The 19,372-nt window shown below is 41.5% G+C and overlaps 1 protein-coding gene across 2 annotated transcripts in view; it reads left to right on the top strand.

The window, feature by feature from the left end:
* Positions 1 to 12,703, top strand: part of mfsd8l1 (major facilitator superfamily domain containing 8-like 1) — a 66,252-nt gene extending 53,549 nt beyond the window's left edge. The window contains exon 13 of one of the 2 annotated variants that reach the window (XM_078563867.1): positions 12,165 to 12,703. The gene's annotated coding sequence lies outside the window, so the exon portion shown is untranslated. Of the gene's footprint in view, positions 1 to 1,619; positions 2,158 to 12,164 lie in introns of those variants that run through there. The other variant, XM_078563868.1, reaches the window with a different exon arrangement.
* Positions 12,704 to 19,372: the final 6,669 nt, after the last annotated feature.

Below are 19,372 nucleotides of genomic sequence, written 5' to 3'. Positions count from 1 at the left end.
GGCGCGGGCGAGCATGCAGCCGATTGCCGCCTGCGATCAGCTGGGCTCCGCTATTTAATGTGGGCGGGCCAATTAAGGCCTGCCAAGTGTGACGTGCACCTGGAAGCGCTGAGCGCTCCCTGTGCGGGTGGGGGGAGGAGGCTGAGTCGGGGCCTGCGTATGTGCGCGAAAGAACGCAGAAATCTCCTTGATGCACTGGGCTGTTTCGATTAGTTTGACCTTTTAAAATTTTAATAAAGAAAAAATTTTTAAGACATGTCCCCTCATGTGACAATGCCACATGAGCTGTGACATGTCAATGAACTTCAATAAAACCTTTCATTCAGTTTATAAACACTTCATGAAACCTTATCCCGCCCCCAGATGAGGTTTCATGATAAATGCGAAGGCCGCCTGGGCTCTTTGCCTGCCCGCTAACCTTAAGATTGGATGGGCAGCTCCGTTAATTAGCTTAATTTATATTTAAATGGCCTTAATAGGCCTTTGACAGTTTGGCAGGCGCGCAGCTGACTTCAGTGCGTGCCTGCCGAACTGAAGATCTGAATAACGCGCGGTGACGTCGGGATGCATGCCCGACGTCACCACGCGCCATTTTACCTGTCGGTGAGTGGGCCCCACCCCCGCTCGCCGACCCAAAGATTCTGGCCTTGGAGAAGTCACCCTCATCCTTTCTTGTTTTCTCTTGACAATATAACTGAGGTGATGCCTTAATCTAATTGACTGAAATAAAGCTAGGAGGCCAAAATCGTTTTGAGATTTCACCAGGTGAACTATGTAGACTCCAGCAAAGCCACATCTTAAAAATGTGCAGACATTCCACCTGACCACCAAAGAACTTTCCAATGTATCAATAATAATTAAATAATGTTCCCATCCAATTCTTAGGTATTAAAAACAAAAGCAGAGCTTCTGTATGTGCATCCTAACATAAATCCTTCATGTTCCTTATCAGTGACTTCAGCGTGACCCACAATGCATAGTTATAACTTGGGTCTGCCATTTGGGTGTGTGTCCATTAACTGCAATGTAAATGTATCCTTGAATGTTAAAACAATGCATTATCAAAGGAAAGGGAATCAATTGCGTTGTGATTATTGATCATTCTCTGTGGAAGTATCCAGTAAATGTGTGGAATTGTCTTTTATTTATTTAAAATGGACACTCAAGAAGTGTTAAGGTGGTGGTCAGATGACCGTTGCTTATTCAACACAGACTATCAAGCTCCCAGATAGTTCCAAATTGATTAACTATGAGTGGGGCCCTCTCCTTTGAATGACATACCAAGATGAATGTTACCTGTGGAATTCACATCTGCCATTGTTCAAAGCTTACTCAGAACACAGTGAATGGACTCTGTCACAAAAACAGAAAATGCTAGAAAAACTCAGCAGATCTAAAAGCATCTGTGGAGTTACACAGATGCTGTTGGACCTGCTGAGTTTTTCCACTATTTTCTGCTTTTGTTTCAGATTTCCAGCATCTGCAGTATTTTGCTTTTATGAATGGACTCTGTCTCCTGGTTTGCAATTAAACAAAGGAAAACTGGCAGGACCAGTTATCCACAAGTTAATAAGTTGGAAAACCAGCATGTATCTCATTGTATATCAATGTCCTTTTAGCTTTAAGCCATTCTCGGTGGAAAATGACTGCTGATCATGTGACCGAAACAGGCTTCTGATACTGAGATCCTCCATTATCCCAAGACCCAGAAGAAACCTGGTCAGACTGCAGAAGAACACCGGCAAGACAACAGCTGCAGAGAAAGGCTGTGCCATCTTTGCCTTTTAAAAACTACCAGTAGTCAGTTTCAGAGTCTCATTCTCAGACTGGCTAACTGAAAGCCATCAAGCAGCCAAAGTACTTGACCTAGAGCCAACCTCCTAGATATTCAACTATAAGAAACATCAACTTTCTTTGAACTCTTTAGTTTACAAGACCGTCACTTCAAGTTTAAATCATTGAATCCATTCAGGATTTGTGGGAACGTGGGAAACCATAAACCATGATTCAGAGACTGAATTAACCTAATCTGTAAAAGTGCACTATCTTTATCTGTATCCAGTCTTTGTGTGAGTGCATGAGACCGAGTATGTTATGCTGCGTTAATTCAAAGTAAGTTTTTGAGAATAAATAACCTTATTTACTTTAAACTTGAAAGCTTGCTGTTGAATTATCTAATTGGAATATATACTCCAAGGATAAGAAAAGACACACCACTTTGCATACAAAACATACTGATTACAGGCAGTAAGAGAGCAAATACATTCTGCCTGTGACAGAATTGGGGGCTGCATCCAGGATGTAACTCCATTGGATCAAATGAGCTAAATCTGACTTTAAAGGAAAATTGGAAGTAGAAGGAAAAAGTGACATAGCCTTCACTGTTGCTGGGTCAAAATCCTGGAACTCCCTCCCTAACAGCACTGTGGGTGTACCTACACCAAATGGACTGCAGTGGTTCAAGAAGGCAGCTCATCAACACCTTCTCCAGGGCAATTAGGGATGGACAATAAATGGCCTAACCAGCGACGTCTCAACCCATGAATGAATAAATGAAAAAATCGTTGAAACAAAACGGATTATAGCAGTAAGCATTGTGAATGTTCACAATAGAAATTAAGATGGCTGACTTCAACATAAAAGCATTCATGTAACAGGAGAGTTAACTTGGGTTAAATTAGCATCATTAACCATAAAACAGCTAAAAGCCAAAGCTAAACAAGTAGAACTTAATATATGTCATAAAGCACAGAAGCCCGGGGTATTAAAGATGCTGGCTGAGCATCTTGGCCTCACCCCAGACTTGGAACAGGCAGAATATATAGAACCTGAAGCAGACAGGTTTACCTGAGGCAAAATTCGCCAAGAATGCTGGAGGCTAAAGTTAAAGTTTCAGGAAAGGGCGAAAGAGAGAGAGCGAGAAAATTCGAGCTGGAGAAATAATTACAAGCACAAAAGGATAGGGAACTAAGGCAGATTGAAGCAGCTAGGGAGAATTTGACTTTATCTAGTGGAGACGCCCCTGGTAATTTAACTGTCCCTAGCTCAGATGCAGGTATTCTTGGCTAGTGCCCCTGTTTGTAGAAGAGGATGCAGAAACCTCCTTTACAGCATTTGAGAAGCTGGCAAATCAGTTAAAGTGGCAGAGTCTTGGACTCTCCTAAAGCAAAGTCAGCTGGGGTATGGAAAGCCTGCGAGGTCAACTCTATGCTGCCTGCAAATAGCTCTGTAAGGTATGAACAGATGAAAAGTGCTTCCTTGAATGCTTATGAATTAGTGCCAGAAGCATAGGGCAAAATTTTAGCATTGGGCAGATGCAGCATGTGGGCCTGGGAGCGGTTGCAAAGCCGACCGCCACCCATGATCGGGCCCCGACCGCTATTTCATGCTGGCTGGCCAATTAATGGCCGGCCAGCATGAAACTCACACAGCAGCGTTCGGCACTGCCGGGGCAGGGGCAGGAGGAGGGCGAGCGCTGAAGTTCGCGCATGCACACGGGTGCGCGCAGTAAGAGCTCCTTGATGCACAGAGCTGCCCCAAGGAGCTGCAGATTTTTGACAAAAATAAAGATATTTAAAATAATGAAAACATGTCCCCTCATGCGACTCTGTTACATGAGCAGGGACATGTTAAATAGGAGTGTTAAAAGTTTTTTTAAAAATTATTGGTCGAAACCTCATCCCGCCCCTGGATGAGGTTTCGCCAAAATGCAAAGGCCGCTTGTCCTTCTCGCACGCCCGCCAACCGAACAGTTGGATGGGCAGCGAAAAATTCAAATCAATTAATTAAGGGCCTTAATAGGCCACTTAATTGTCAGTGAGCACGCTGCCAACTCTCGCGCGTGCCCGCCAACCGCAATAAAACACGAATATGTGATGACGTCGGGATGCCAGCCCGAAGATGCCGTGCTCGTTCGGGTCGGGTGCACGCCTGCCTGAAGAAGGAAAAATTCTGCCCGTGCTGCCAGAGGTTTCAGAATTCGCTCAAAAAAAACACTCAAACCTTCCTTGAATTCGAAAGAATTAAACAGCTCACATTTTTGACCAATGGGTGTGTGTCCAAAATTGACCATACGTAAAAAGGATTAAGGGAAATAATCCTATTAGAGGAGTTCAAAAACTGCCTCTTGTACAACCTTAAAAGCTATGTAGACGAACAAAAGGTTTCCAAAGCCAGAGACACAGCTATCATAGACAACGATCAATTGACCAACAAACCTCTAGCTCCAAATATACCTGGGTTTAGTAACTCCTACAAACTAGGGAGAGATAGAGTAAAGGTAGATGAAGCAGAACAAGCTCCAGAGAGTAGGTAAGGAAAAGCAGATCAGTCTCCCATTTTCAACGAAAGAACCTGCATGATAAGCTCGCAGGAGCCCGTCCTGTGTATTTTCAATGTGAGAAACCTGGGCAATTAAAGAAAATTGTTGGCATGCCAAGAAACCAACAGGGGACACTGCAGTCAGGACAGTATCTGTAACCATGAGGGTAATGAACTTGATCTCAACAGTAACCAGGGAAGATCAGGACACCTACCAGAGTTTTTCACACAAAGAAAAAATGATTCTTATTGAACCCAGGTCCTGAGAAAAAAGAGAACTATCCTCATGGACATTGGCTGTCTTCAAACCCTACTTGTAGCAAAGGTTGCAAAGATGCCAACTGAAAACAGAACAAATACCATAGTGTTGATAAAAGGTTTTACTGACAAATGCTTGAAGGTTCCCTTAGTTAAAACTTACCTGCAGAGTAAGTTGGTTACCGGAGTAGTGACGGTTGGGGTCATTCCAAGCTTGCCAGTGCGGGTGGTAGACCTATTGTTGGGCAATGACTTACCTGGAAGTGAGTCTTGTGTCCAGTTGGTTGAGAACAGTCTGTGAAGATTGAGGAAAATGATGGGAACAAGCGAAATGCTGCTCAGCTACAGAGGGGTGAGGAAACCCTGAAAATCCAACAAGGGGCAATAGAACCAGCAAGGACTAAAAGCTAAAGAAAAGCCAACAGAACTTACAGGGGCTATGTTAGAGTGTATAAAATTTAAAGCAGACAAATTTGCAGAGGCCAGAGTAGAGCCTGTATCATTTAAAAGGGCTAAAATAGTGCAAGAGAAAAGCAAAAGTGTTGGAACAGAAGTAGCAGAGGACAAAGGGAATGCACCCAAGGTGTGGTTAGCAGAAACCTTCATCCTGGATTTAAATAGGGACTAAAAAAGTTCCCAAATAAATGAGCAGAAAGTGAGGGAGAAGCCTCGTCCAGCTGAAGTTTCTCAGGATAATGCTCAGGGCAATGATGTCCCAGAGGTCATGGGGCAGATTGGGGAAAAATCCATGCCCAAGGTAAATGGAAAAGGGAAGACGATATACCCTAAGACAAATAGCACTTGAAATCCACAATGGAAATACAAATGAAGTCTATGCAGAATTGCCCACTAAAATATCGCAGGGTCAAGTTTCAATTTCAAATCTCACTAAACCCCGCAATGCAACTTTAGATCCTACTGAAGACAAGGTGCAAGGGGTGAATCTGGACATCTTACAGGGTCTAAAAGTAGCTCACCACCCACAGTCACCTTAGAAATAAGATGTTTCAAGTTACCAGAAACAGAATGATTTAACCCATGGGTTATAGAAATGGTGATTGACTGGTTAAGGCATGTACAAGCAGGACAACTATGCAGTAACAGAATTTTGCATAATACAAACATTGTCCTTCAGCTTGCGAAACCCAATTCTTTCCAGGACTGCAGAATTAAACTGGACACTTGACTAACCCCACAGCTCTGCTCACTGGTGGTTATATATCTGCTGATGGTAAAGTTTCCAAAGCACTACAACCCAATGTTAATAAAAAATCCTAGCCTGCTAGATAAGACATAACTGAGAATTCCATAAAGGAAAAAGGGGGATAGAAGGCACTAAAGCCTTGAATACAAGTCTTCTTAAAGCCAGCCCCAATAACCAAAGAACTTCAATTTCACTTGAGCGTCATCTCGAGGAATGATGCGGAACCTAAGCTTGAAAAGAAAACTGTTACAGACAATTGCAGCATATCCATGTGTGGATTGTAGAATGAGTGCAGAGTATATGATCCTATTTCTCTTGCTTTACCAGGAAAACAATGTTAAAAAAAGGAATCAAAATTCCACTAATTTCCCATGTGGCAGAGACATGTTATGTCCAGTATAGATGTGTCATATTCATAGTTTTACACGTGGACTGAGCTTGTATGGAAGCTTCTGGAACTGCCTTTTATTTATTTAAAATGGACACTGAAGAACTGTTAAGATGGTTGCCAATGGGTCAGCTGACCATTGCTTATACAGCATAGACTATCAAGCTTCTGGAACGTTCTGAATTGAATAACTATGGATGTCCACATCTCTCTTCCCCCCCACCCCCGTTGGAATGGACATACCAAGATAAATGTTACCTGTGGAACTCACACCAGCCATTCTCCAAATGCAGCAAGACCTGGACAATATCCAGGCTTGGGCTGACAAGTGGCAAGCAATAGTCGCACCACGCAAGTGCCAGGCAATGACCATCTCCAACAAGAGAGAATCTAACCATCAACCCTTGACATTCAATAGCATTACCATCACTGAATCCCCCACTGTCAACATCCTGGGGGTTACCATTTACCAGAAACTGAACTGACTAGCAATATAAATACTGTGGCTACAAGAGCAGGTCAGAGGTTAGGAATCATGTGATGAGTAAATCACCTGACTCCCCAAGGGCTGTCCACCATCTACAAGGCACAAGTCAGGAATGTGATGGAATAATCCCCACTTGCCTGGATGAGTGCAGCTCCCACAATATTCAAGAAGCTTGACACTGTCCAGGGCAAAGCAGCCCGCTTGATTGGCATCACATTCACAAACATTTACTCCTCTCACCACCGACGCACAGTAGCAACAGTGTGTACCATGCACTGCAGGAATTCACCAAGGCTCCTTAAACAGCATCTGCCAAACCCATGACGACTACCATCTAGAAGGGCTGCAGATAGATGGGAATGCCACTACCAGGAAGTTTCCCTCCAGGTCACTCACCATCCTAACTTGAAAATGTATCGCTATTCCTTCAGTGTCACTGGATCAAAATCCTAAAACACCCTTCCTAACAGCACTGTGAGTGTACCTACACCACATGGACTGCAATGGTTCAAGGAGGCAGCTCAACACCAACTTCTCAAGGGCAACTAGGGACGGGCAATAAATGCTGGCCCAGTCAGCGAAGCCCAAATCCCGTGAATGAATGGAAAAAAAAAACGACACAATGGACTCGTACACTCTGTCTCTAGATTTGCAATTCAACAAAAGAAAACTGATGATACCAGTTATCCACAAGTTAGTTGTGGAAGACCAGCATCAATTTCCTATTGTATATCAATGGCCTTTTAGCTGTAAGCCATTTTGCTTTGATAATGACTATTGACCATCTGGCCAAAACTGGCTTCCGACACTCAAATCCTTTGTTACCCCAAGACCCAGAAGAAACCTGGCCAGATTGCAGTAGAGCGCCAAGAAGATAACAGATGTAGAGAAAGGCTGTGCCTTTGCCTTTTAAGAACCATCAGTAGTCAGCCAGTCTGAGAACCAGCCTCTGAAACTAACTGCAAGTCATCAAGTAGCCTGTTTCAGTTTCAAAGTTCATCTGAGAACAAACCCCCTGGATATTCAACTACAACAAAACATGCAACCTACTGTGAACTCTTTGATTTACCAGACCCTTAGTCCAACTTTAAATCATCAAATCCATTCAGGAAACCACAGACCTGCCGCATAGGAGACTGGAAATCATGTATCAGATACTGAATTAACTGTAATCTGTATAAGTGCACTATCTTTATCTGTACCCAAGTTTTGCATGTGTGCATGAGTCCGAGTGTGTTATGTTCTGTTAATTTGCATTGTGTGAGAATAAATAACCTTCTTTGTTTTAAACTTGCTGCTGAATTGTTTGATTGGAATACACACTCCAAGGATAAGAAAAGGCACACCATTTACCACACAAAACATACTGATTATGGGCAGATACTTCCTGCCTGTGACACACACACAATTCAAGACGCAGCTCCAAGGCATTTCATTATAAGTCAAAAAATGTGTTAATCCTGTGTAATTTATCAGGCCACTTCTGGAACATTGCATGCCATTTTTTCCCTATCAGAAAAAACATTTCTCAATTGAAAATAGATTAGTGTAGCAAAACTTAAGACGGACTTATCAGGACAGACTGAAATAATTGAACTCGTTTTCATTGGACAGCAAAAAATGAGATTACATTTATAGGAAGTGTTTCATTGCAATAAAAATGGAATAAATATGTTTTAACTGAATCTTTAACCTTCTTTATCAGATTATCTTGGATTAATATTTGTGCACACTACCTGTAGCTAGATATCAATCTTTGTGTAAGAAATAGCTTCTGCAACTCAAGACTTTTTGAGCAACCTATTATTTTATTCTGTCAACAAGCGTGAATATTAAATCCATTACACATGCAATGAATTTGTTTCTATTCACAAAGCATTACTGTACTTATAATATACACACAGGGTTATTTTCTAATCCATGCAAATTGAGTATTTGTGATAAAACTGTTAACAATCTAAAGGTTAATAAACAAAATCCCTATCTCATCCAATATTATTCTAAATTCGTTCCTACTATTAGCCTGGAGTCTCAAAAGCATGAATCTGGAGTTCTCAGAAAAGATCATTTGCACTATTGTTTCAACCTATTCCACATCTCAATAAAATTTATAGTTCAAAATTGAAAGTGCTAAATTAAAACAATAAATAACAACTGACATTTTTATGGGATATTTCCAGGAATTTTGTAGGAAACCAGCCTTGGTTAAGGAAGTTGGATTTATTTTCTTTAGAAAAGAGGTTTCAGAATCACCAACAGATTTTTTCATACTTATGAAGCTCATTGATAAACTAGATGCTGGCAATTGTTCACTGCTAAAGGGCCCAAATACCAAGGAAAGAACAGTTTTTTAAAAAAAAATAGAAAATTGCGAATATGAAGGTAAGTCGAGTCGAACTTTTATACCAGAAAGTATAGAGTTACGAAGTTCCAATAAGAAAGAAAATATAAAGTAGGTTTGAGACATTGTGATGTGTTTCAAGAGATGCAGTCTGGAGTGATTGAGAGGGTATCGTAAGAAGGTAGATAAATGTGCTTATCTGTAAAAAGGGTTAGGTTTGATTGGGCAATGATGCTTCTCTGTTTCTAGTGTTATTTCAGTCTATGGTCTTCCACGTAAATGGGGCTTAGTTCCACATATGAATTGTTTTTTACTAAGAATAGTTTCCCAGGAGAATAATGAAGTATATTTCAAAAGAATTTTGTGGCATATACACTATCTTTCAAATTGGGGAATGTTTTATTTATCATTGCAACTCTTCTAATTAGTCTGTATGAAGTAAAATAATCTTCTTTGCATGTATATTCCAGGACTTGTTTCCTGAAACTTAGTAGCTCAAACATTGTATTTATTCTTGACAAATCTTATCCCCACTATCATCTGCATGCAGTTCCATGTCAGCATTCGTTGACTTCATTGGGCAAGCTCCTCATTGTTACTGAAAATGCTTTCAGGTGCTGCATATTTTAAGGAAGAATTTTAGCATGAACAATACTTCCTGCCTACAGTCTGCAATATATAGAATCCTTTCCATTAGCAGCAGGAAGGGGGAAATGGATAGAGAATAGGGGAGAAACTGGAAGGGGTGCTTTGAGGTGGGGACGGAAGCATGAAGTTTGGAGGCTGGTAGAAGAAGAATATTGGGTGGAACTTGCTTGGAGAGGAGATGGCTGAGAGTTTGAATGGGGAAAAGGAGTAGAAGAATTAGTTGAAAGGGGAAAGAGAAAAGAATGATATCATGAACTCAAAGAGTGCCTGTGAAATAATTGGATAGAGGAGTGGGTAGAGTGATGGATGTCGGAGAGTGATGGGGTAATTTTTAGGGAAGTGATGGAACTGTTTGATCTGTTAAAAATCTAACTAACTTTGATTTCCTATTTTTTTTCATTGAAGATCTATTAATTCTGCAGTCTGAATGTACTTGGGAATTACTCAGCATGCATAATTTTTAATGTAAGGATTTGGGTTTTCCGGGGCTGCATGCCTATGATTCCATTCGAAGTATATAGGTTTTGTGCCATCAACATTTGGATTTCCTCCTTCAGATTTTCTTGTACTTCTAAGGTTCTATCCTCCAATATAACTAAAGAAATGGGGGCCCGAGTTATAAAGTCCAAGTATAGAGGTGACTTCCACAATTGCCAAACACCCCATTTATAAGGCATTTGGCAACTGAAAATTGTCTAGGCTCCACTGCCCTCCCCACCACACCCCCCCACATATGCACACCTTTCCCCTGGCATACCCAAAGCCTGTCTGCAGGAGGCTGCTTACAGCAACTTTGTTCCAGTTGTAAGTACAAATGCATGGTATGCACTTTGCCATTTGCACAAGAGACTGCTAAAGGCCATCCAAAATTAGCTTGGAGCAGTTATAATTTTGGAAGTGCTTCGCATCATATATACAATCTTGAGCAAAGTATATTTAATGTCCATTTAAGAAAATTTTCAATATTCCCATAATCCAATAAATGAATAGTAAATATTTTTGTGTGCTGTTGGCTAAGGGGTGAATGTTGACCAGAACAGAAGGAACACAGCCTGTTCTTTGAATAGTGCCATGGAATCTCTAATGTTCCTGTGAACCATCAACAGTTCAACAACTCCATTAGATAATGAAACCTCTGACAATACAACATTCCATCAGTACTGAAGTAGTATTGGACTACATTATACTGTTGAAAATGTAACCACCTTCTTCAGTCCATAAGCAATGTTTGAGATCGCTTTTATTTAACATGTTGTATATGACATTACGCATCACTAGTCATTATAAAACCATTAATCTCTGATTGCCATTAATCAATGTTGCAGGAGATCCTCTAATACATAGGTTTCTTCCAGTCACTCCAGTAATATGTCAAGGGAAAAAATTAACTTCTAACAAAGCTTACAATTTCTACTACTGAAAAAAATATAAGGGTGAAAGGGCTTGAGTCACTGGAATCCAATTCAACAGCGTGAATGAGAATGGATTTCCCCCCCATAGGAAGAGAATGACATTTAACCCATTGGGATTTCAGTGAGGAGTTTTCTGGGGTCAAGTGTTGGCTTCTGTCTCCCTAACAGAGCTATATCCCCTCAATACCAGAACTCCTCAGCAGTAACTCCCAGTGAGAAATACTTCATGGGCAGGATTTTCCCCCCCCCGTTGGGGGGTGGGGGGGGAGTTGAAGGCGCCTCCGATCCGCCGCCATTTTACGTGGGTGGGTCAATTAAGGCTATGCGCTCCCTGTGCGGGCGGGGGGGGAGTCCCTAAACCCGAGAATGTGCTCTTGCACGTATGTGCACGAAAGAGCGCACTCATCTTCCTGAGGCTAAGTGCCTCGGCTCTACAATAAAAACTGTTATAAGTAGAAAAAAAGTCCCTGACGTCCCCTCACCTGACACTGTCCATAACTTTTTTAAAAAAACTTTAATTAAATTTTTAAAAACCTACATGAAACCTCATCTCACCCATGGATGAGATTTCATGCTTTTTCTGAAGCCCGCCAGGGCTCCTGGCCTGCTCGCCAACCTTAAGGTTGGATGGGTAGGTCCATTAATTAGTTCAATGACTCTGTCAATGGCCTCAGTTGGCCATTTTACGTGTCAGCGAGCGCCCCCCCCCCCCCTGCTGATGGGAAAATCCTGCCCCATGTTTCAACATCACATGTTGGTGACCTTCAAGTTGCTACACTGATATATTTCTCAGACAGCCAGCAGCAGCACAACGCCTCCACTGTCCACAAAAAATATGCACATTACTGAAAAACATAATCTGCATTTTTCAGAACATTGGATATTGAGATAGATGGGTTTCAGATATCATAAACCATTCAGCTTTTGTCTCTAGTTCATCATCTGAAACACTTAATTAAATTACCTCCTTGTAGCTTGCTCTCCAGTCATGACCATTCTTTGTTGCCTAGCCATGTTTTATTTCCAATGCAGGGTTGATTCTTCTTTATAATGAAATTCTTTTAAACTATTTATTTGCACAAAAATGGTACTTTTTTTCTTTACAGATCTCCAGTCAATGTTGCTATTGTGAGTCTTCAAGCATCATCTGACATGTACACTTACCATATTTAATGTGAACACTTCTGTTCAGTATATTTTTTGTATATTTTGGCAACTGTAAAAATCAAATGACTTTCTTTACTGTAATAAAGAGATCAGGTAGCCAATAGAAAAATAAGATAAAATGTGAACAAATGAATGCAATGTATTCCTGTTTGCTCCAGGTCCTAATGAATTATATATAAATATTTAACGTACACATCCTAAAAATTATATTTTAAATTACAGACCATATAGTGTGTACATTTGCTAATAAATCACTTAAATAAACCAAGTTTTTAAGATAAAAACACATTTTCTGTATTGTCAGACTCGGACCTATAAATCAATAATTAATGTTACAAAACCAAAGAAAACATGATTGTGATGAATGTTGTCACAATGTGAAACTATATACTTTTCATAATTTATTTAATGATGTATGTTTTGTATTGAAGCTTGGCATAGCTGTGTTAAAGCCAGTAATAAATGATGAAGTAATTTATTTCTGTTTGCATTTTTTTGAAAATAAAACTAACAATTAAGTTCTACCTAATAACAGCTTTAAACATTGTAAGAAGCATCAGAGATCTCAATTTTACCTTCTTTGCCTGTCAGAAACTTGGCTGGGGTGAGGGACAGTTGGTATGTGTGGGGGATATATCTAACCCTTTCCTGCCCTGATCAGGGCCAGTCAAATTTTAAATTGTAGCTTGGAAGGACACCCACCACCTCATGCCACTGGGGGTGTCTTTCAATGTATTGATTAGGCTCCAATGACTTAATAGAGGCCCAGTACATGATTTAAGCCCAAGTAGGGGAGCAGTGGTTGCTTTCTTCCCACTTCAGGCAATACCTGCCAAGATCTAAGATGAGGGCTAGAAAGTACCCAGAAAGTTTTTTTTCCCTATACAGCCTGGAGCAGCAGGATTGCTGTTCCAGATCCCCACATGGAAACCTTTGACCTCCCTTGTTCCAGGCTTCCCCCTCCCCAGTTGGAATTCTTCCCTCCTACAGTCTTGTTTGAATGCTCGGGGCTGTAACCATGGACTGGATCTTCCATTTTGGGAGAGGTCCCCAACTTGATCCTAACCCTGAAGCATGTGGGAAATAATTTTTGCAGGATTGGCCAATTAATGGCTAGAGAGGCGCTTGCTGTCCAATCAAGGGCAGCAGGCGGGCTGCTGCGACTGGAGGGTTGATATGAGACTATCCTGTGGTGACACATTGGCAGCCCCACCAGCCGTGGTGGGAGATGACGTTTCCTACATAGAGAGAGAGGGGCACCTCAAGATGGAGGAGGCCTCTGAAGACCAGTAATAAAATTTAAATATAAAAGATGTCCACAGCTGACTGGCTGTGGCCCGATGACCATGACAGGTGCATGGGTTTTCTAAGGGGATGAAGGGGACCCCTAAGAGGACCTCTCCCACCAGGATACTGCCTGTTTCGGCCATGTTTTGGCTGCACTGTGGAGCCTGCCTTCCAATTGAAAATGTTCAGTCAGTGCAGGAAAGGGGCCTTAATAGGGTCCCATCAGCCTTGGGTTCTGCACTCATGGGTCTCGAAAATCCTGCCCCATGAGTCCCTGGCAGCTGTTTCCTATCACCCAAATTCCCACTGCCATCTGCCGGACAGGCAGTGATTCCTGCTGGGATTGAGTGGGAATTGGTTCCTGATTATGGAAATAAGTCCCAGGAGAAAAATCTCACTGGGCCTTGACATTTGAATTTGTCACTGACACTGGCTTCCCGTACACGCTGATGTGATCAGACTTAAAATTGAAGCCAATGTTCTAGGTCATTTTGGATGTCCACATTCAGTCTAGCAGTCCGCTTTTGAAATATGTAATTTCATAAGGCTAGAAGGGAAATAGAAGTAGACTTCTGAGTTTTCAATATTTTTACTATTTTCTAATGTATGTTACGATATTTTTCTTAGTTACTCCATTTTAATTTTTTTGTTCCTTCATGATTTGATGTCACAAGACAGATGGGCTGTGTTCTCCTTATCACGGTTTCTGAGCAGTAAATATACTGCCAACATTCCGGCAATAGATTTTTCATGTAGTGTAGGTCATCTGAATATCATAAAAATATCCAAAATGCCATGTGATGGGGACAACCTTAAAATTAGTGCTAGGGTTTTCTGGGGTGTTGTCAGGAAATGCTTCACAAGGGTAGGGATGATCTGGAAATCTCTCCAGCAAAAAGCTGGTTAGGTCAATTGAAAATTTCGGAACTGAAATTGATATATTTCTATTGGGTAAGGGTTTTAAAAGATATTGAACTGACGTGAAAAAATGTAATTAAGATTTAGATCAATCACGATCAAGTTGATGAAGCAGGCTCGAGAGGCTGAATGGCCTTCTGTTCATACGTTTCTGTCTCTGTTTGATTTCCAGTAGGCTAATGGTTAATTGGGCAACCGTGATTTGAGCAGAACAGTATGATGTTTAATCCCAAATAGACTAAAATAGCAGCAACAATGTATTTTTTCAACAACTTGAGATGTAAATTTGAAGTTGTTTCTCAACCCCCCATTTTGGTCTCTAGCATAAGCATTTAGAGCGGTGATGCAATTGATGTGGAATCCCGTAGAGAAAGCATTTTTAGAATCAGGCTTTCTAATGTGGTCTGAAGTTTTTAATGCAAACTATAAGCTTCAGGTTGATGAATTTGGCCTGACTTAAGAACATTCCGCAAATCATTTGTGAAGCATTATGAATGCTCAGCAGCGTTGCAAGATCAGGGAATGGGAACAATTAAACACAAGGGGATATTTTTTGCTGCTCATGGGTATCAGCTTACTATTGCACAAATTACATGGTGCCTGTACTTGGCATCAAATGCTCTTTTGCAAGCTTCTAGTGAGACAGAGAATCCCCTCAACAGGGTTGCTGTTCAGCTAGTTTTGTGCTTTAAATATTCACCACTGGATAGCTGTGTAGAGGAATACCGGATGCAATTGAAGAATAATTAAGTCACAATTTGGTGTTTTGCAAACTAATAAATTGTAGGTGTTTTCCCTTTTCCTAGAATGTAAAATCCTATGTTTAACCAATAATGCTTACTTCTGGCATTTAAGATGTAGGCATAATTATGCTCTGAGAAAATTAAAATTCTTTTGAGGTGAAGAAAAGTGAATGTATTACTCCTACTACATCATATCTAATTAGTTAGGAATATCCATTGCAATAGATTTCCTTGAGGTCAAGCTGTCAACTTTTAGTCATTATTAGATGGAGGTGCCAGGAATTTCTACAGATGGTCCAGTAGTTCCAATCAGTTGCATAACTTTGGTGATAGATTGGCAGTAGCCTAATTTAGTTTCCACCAAACCGAACCAGTCAGTTGAGGATATTTCCAGCAATGGTGTGACTGGCTTTGTGCCATGCAGCTGAAAAATGCACAATTTTGTATGTATTTATAATTTAATATAGGTTCATCTCTCTCTCACTTCATTTAAAAACAAAATATTTAGACAATATGGTGTTCAGGTTAAGAGGCAAAATCTTCCGTTTTACCAATTTAAATTCCACATATTTAATAGTGGCAGTCAATTTTTATTTTTTTTTAGTTGCCATCAAGCTATAATTATTCAACTTGAAAGCTACAATATTTTCCTTGGCTGAATCACTATCTACTGTTTTACAGTATTTGAAATAAATGATTTTTGGCCTTAAATTTAACTGATTTGAGCTTTCTTATTCATAAAACTTATTTCCCAGGTACAAATGTGAGGAAAAGAAGTAAGAACTTGTGGTTTCCACTCATGTTATGTTGCCCAGAGATTTCTATTTTTATAAAACAAGAAAATGCTGAAAATACTTAGCAGGTCAGAAAGCGGCTGTGAAGGTAAACAGAGTTAATATTTCAGGTCAATGACCTTTCATCAGACCCCTCAGTGGTGTTGCTGGGACTTTGCCACCAGCTAAGGCAGGGCTCCTAAGAGAAGGGCAGTAGTCCTGCCCCCAACCAATTAACACTGCTGCCAACATTAAATGGCAGCAGGGTAACCGTCGGTATTGTGGGCTGGCTCCCCTCGGACCTTTTAGCCAGGGGGTGTAGTGGGGGCTATGGCACCCTGTTAAATTCATCCCAGTGCATCTTCACTTACAGCTCTCTATTCCTTCATCCAAGTCCTTGGTGTGTACAGTGAAAAGTTGAGCCCTCAGTATAGATCTCTGGGGAAATGCCACTTGCCATAAATTAAATTACAAAATCTCACCTCCCAAACCTGCAACCTCCACCACTTAGGATGGAGGCAGTAGATACATGGGGACATTATCAGCTCCTAGTTCCTCTCCAAGTCACATATCACCCTGACTTGGACATATGTTACTTTACAGTCACTGGGTCAAATAACTGGAATTCCCTACCTAAAACCTGGGGGAGCACCTTCACTAAACACTTCAGTGGTTCAAGAAGGAGACTCGCCACCATCTCAGGGCAACTAGGGATGGGCAATGAATGCCTAGTCAATGACAGTAGCCAGAAGATTGGGAAAAAATCCTGCCCTATGTTTCAAGAAGAAGGAACTTAAAACAATCACTATCACTAGGTTAGGAGCCTACAACACATGGATTGCAGAGGTTCAAGAAGGCAGCTCACCACCACCTTTTCAAGGGCACTTAGGAATGGACAATAGATGCTGGCCTAGCCAGTGACTCCCACATCCTGTGAAAGAATAAAAAAAAGCTAGAGAAAAAGTACTTGGTAAACTAATGGGATTAAGGGCTGACAAATCCCCTGGACCTGATGGCCTGCATCCTAGGATAATAAAATAAGTGGCTTCATAGATAGTGGATGCATTGGTTGTAATCTTCCAAAATTCCCTGGATTCTAGAAAGGCCCCAGCGGACTGGAAAATCACAAATGTAACACCTCTATTCGAGAAAGGGTGGAGACAAGGCAGGAAATTAAAGGCCAGTTAGCCTAACATTTGCTTCTAGGAGAATGTTGGAATCCATTAATAAGGAAATAGTAGCAGGGCATCTAGAAAATCAATACAATCAAGCAGAGCCAACATGGTTTTATAAAGGAAAACAGTGTTTGACAAATGTATTAGAGCTCTTTGAGCAGGATGGATGAAGGGCAACCAGTAGTTATAGTGTATCTGGATTTCCAAAAGCCATTCGATAAGATGCCATATAAACGGTTACTACATAAGAGCTCATGATATTGAGGGTAACATATTAGCATTGATAGAGGATTGGCTAAGTGACAGGCAACATAGAGTCAGGATAAATGGATCATTTTGAGGTTAGAAAACTGTAACTAGTGGGGTGCCACAGGGGTCAGTGCTGAGGCCTCAACTATTTACAATCCATATTAATGATTTGAAGGGACTGAGTGTATTGTAGCCAAATCTGCTGACTATACATAAATAGGAAAGCAAGTTAGGAGGAGGACGCAGACTCTACAGAGGCATATCAATAGGTGAAGTGAGTGGGAAAGAATTTGGCCATTTGAGTATAATGTGGGAGAATGTGAGGTTGTCCTCTTTGGCATGAAAAATAGAAAAGCAGAATATTATTTAAATGGGGAGAAAGACTGCAGAATTCTGTGGTACAAGAGGAATCTGGATTTCCTTGTACATGAATCACCAGAAGTTAGAATGCAAGTAAAGCAAGTAATTAGGGCAAAATGGAATGCTGGCCTTTATTGCAAGAGGGGATGGAGAATAAAAGTAGAGAAGTCTTGTTACAATTGTGGGACATTGGTGAGACCACACCTGAACTACTGAGTACAGTTTTGGTCACCTTATTTAAGGAGGGATATACTTGCATTGAAGGCAGTTCAGAAAAGGTCCACAGGGATGATTCTTGGAATGAAGGAGTTATCTTATGAGGAAAGGTTGAGCAGGTTGGGTCTGTACTCTTTGGAGTATAGAAGAATGAGAGGTGATCTTATTGAAACATACACTGTGTCTACGTGTGTAAAAGTCAAATTTTTGAGACCAGTTGTTTAGGCCAAAAGTCATAGGGCAGAATTTTTCATATGGCGGGAGTGGGAGGGGGCGGTCGCAGAGCCGATCGTCGCCCGTGATCAGCTCTGGGCCGCCATTTTACACGAGCAGGCCAATTAAGGCCTGCCCAGCGTGATACGCGGCCGGTAGCGCTCAGAATTACCTGTGCGGATGGGGGGGGGAGGAGGGAGAGTCGGGGCCAGCACCCTTGCGCACAAGCGCGCGAAATAGCGCTTTAATCTCCCTGAGGCACTGAGCTGCCTCAGGGAGATTGAATCAATATTAAAATGATTAATAAAAGGTTTATAAATTTATTTAAACATGTAGCCTCATGTGACTGTGCCTCATGAGATGGGACATGTTTTTATATTTATGAGAAAAGTTTTAGTTATTGAATAAAAGCTTTAGGAAACCTCATCCCGCTTGTGGATGAGGTTTCCTAAAAAATGTAAATGCCATTGGCCTTTTCGCGTGCCTGCCAACTGTAAGGTTGGACGGGCAGCGTTAACAAGTACTTCAATTAATTTCTTAATGGCCTTAATAGGCCATTTACTTATTGGCGGGTGCGCAGCCGACTCCGGCACGCACCCACTGACCAAAATATCGCGGGACTGCAGGATGACGAAGGGATGCGCGCCCAATGTCATCATGCGTCATTTTACGCATTGGCGTGTCGGGCCCGGCTCCCCGCCGACTGAAAAATTCTGCCCATGGGGTCGAATTTTACATGGATGGTGTTCTCAAGGGGTTGACATATGTGCTTGATTTGGACCACATTGAATGGACAAGGTGACCTCTAGTGGCTAGGAAAGTGAGATATTGCATCAGGACCCCATGCAAATCCTGATGCACAGGCGTGCACTGAAATCGCATGGCAAATTTAAACTTCTGATGGGTTCATTTCCATTGCTCGGGTCCCTCCGTGGATGTCTCCGACCCTGAGCCAGATACATGGAGCTTAGCTGCATACTTAACCAGGAAATGTTAGACAGTTTATTTAATACCTGGTCTAGTTGAGTGGTTAGCAAGTGTAACTCAACTGAACTACACCATCGATTCCTCCCCCCACTCCCAGTCACCTTCCCAACCCCTGACTATCCCTGAATCACCCAAGTACCCCCCCTGACCACTCAAGTACCCTCCCTGACCACCTGAGTACCCTATGACCCGACTAACCGCTGACCGCCTGATTACCCACTTGCCC

This window comes from Cetorhinus maximus, chromosome 19 (assembly GCF_964194155.1).
Source record: "Cetorhinus maximus chromosome 19, sCetMax3.hap1.1, whole genome shotgun sequence".
Lineage (NCBI taxonomy): Eukaryota > Metazoa > Chordata > Chondrichthyes > Lamniformes > Cetorhinidae > Cetorhinus > Cetorhinus maximus.
The sequence above is the reverse complement of the archived record's forward strand: the minus strand, read 5'-3'. Positions and strand labels throughout refer to the sequence as shown.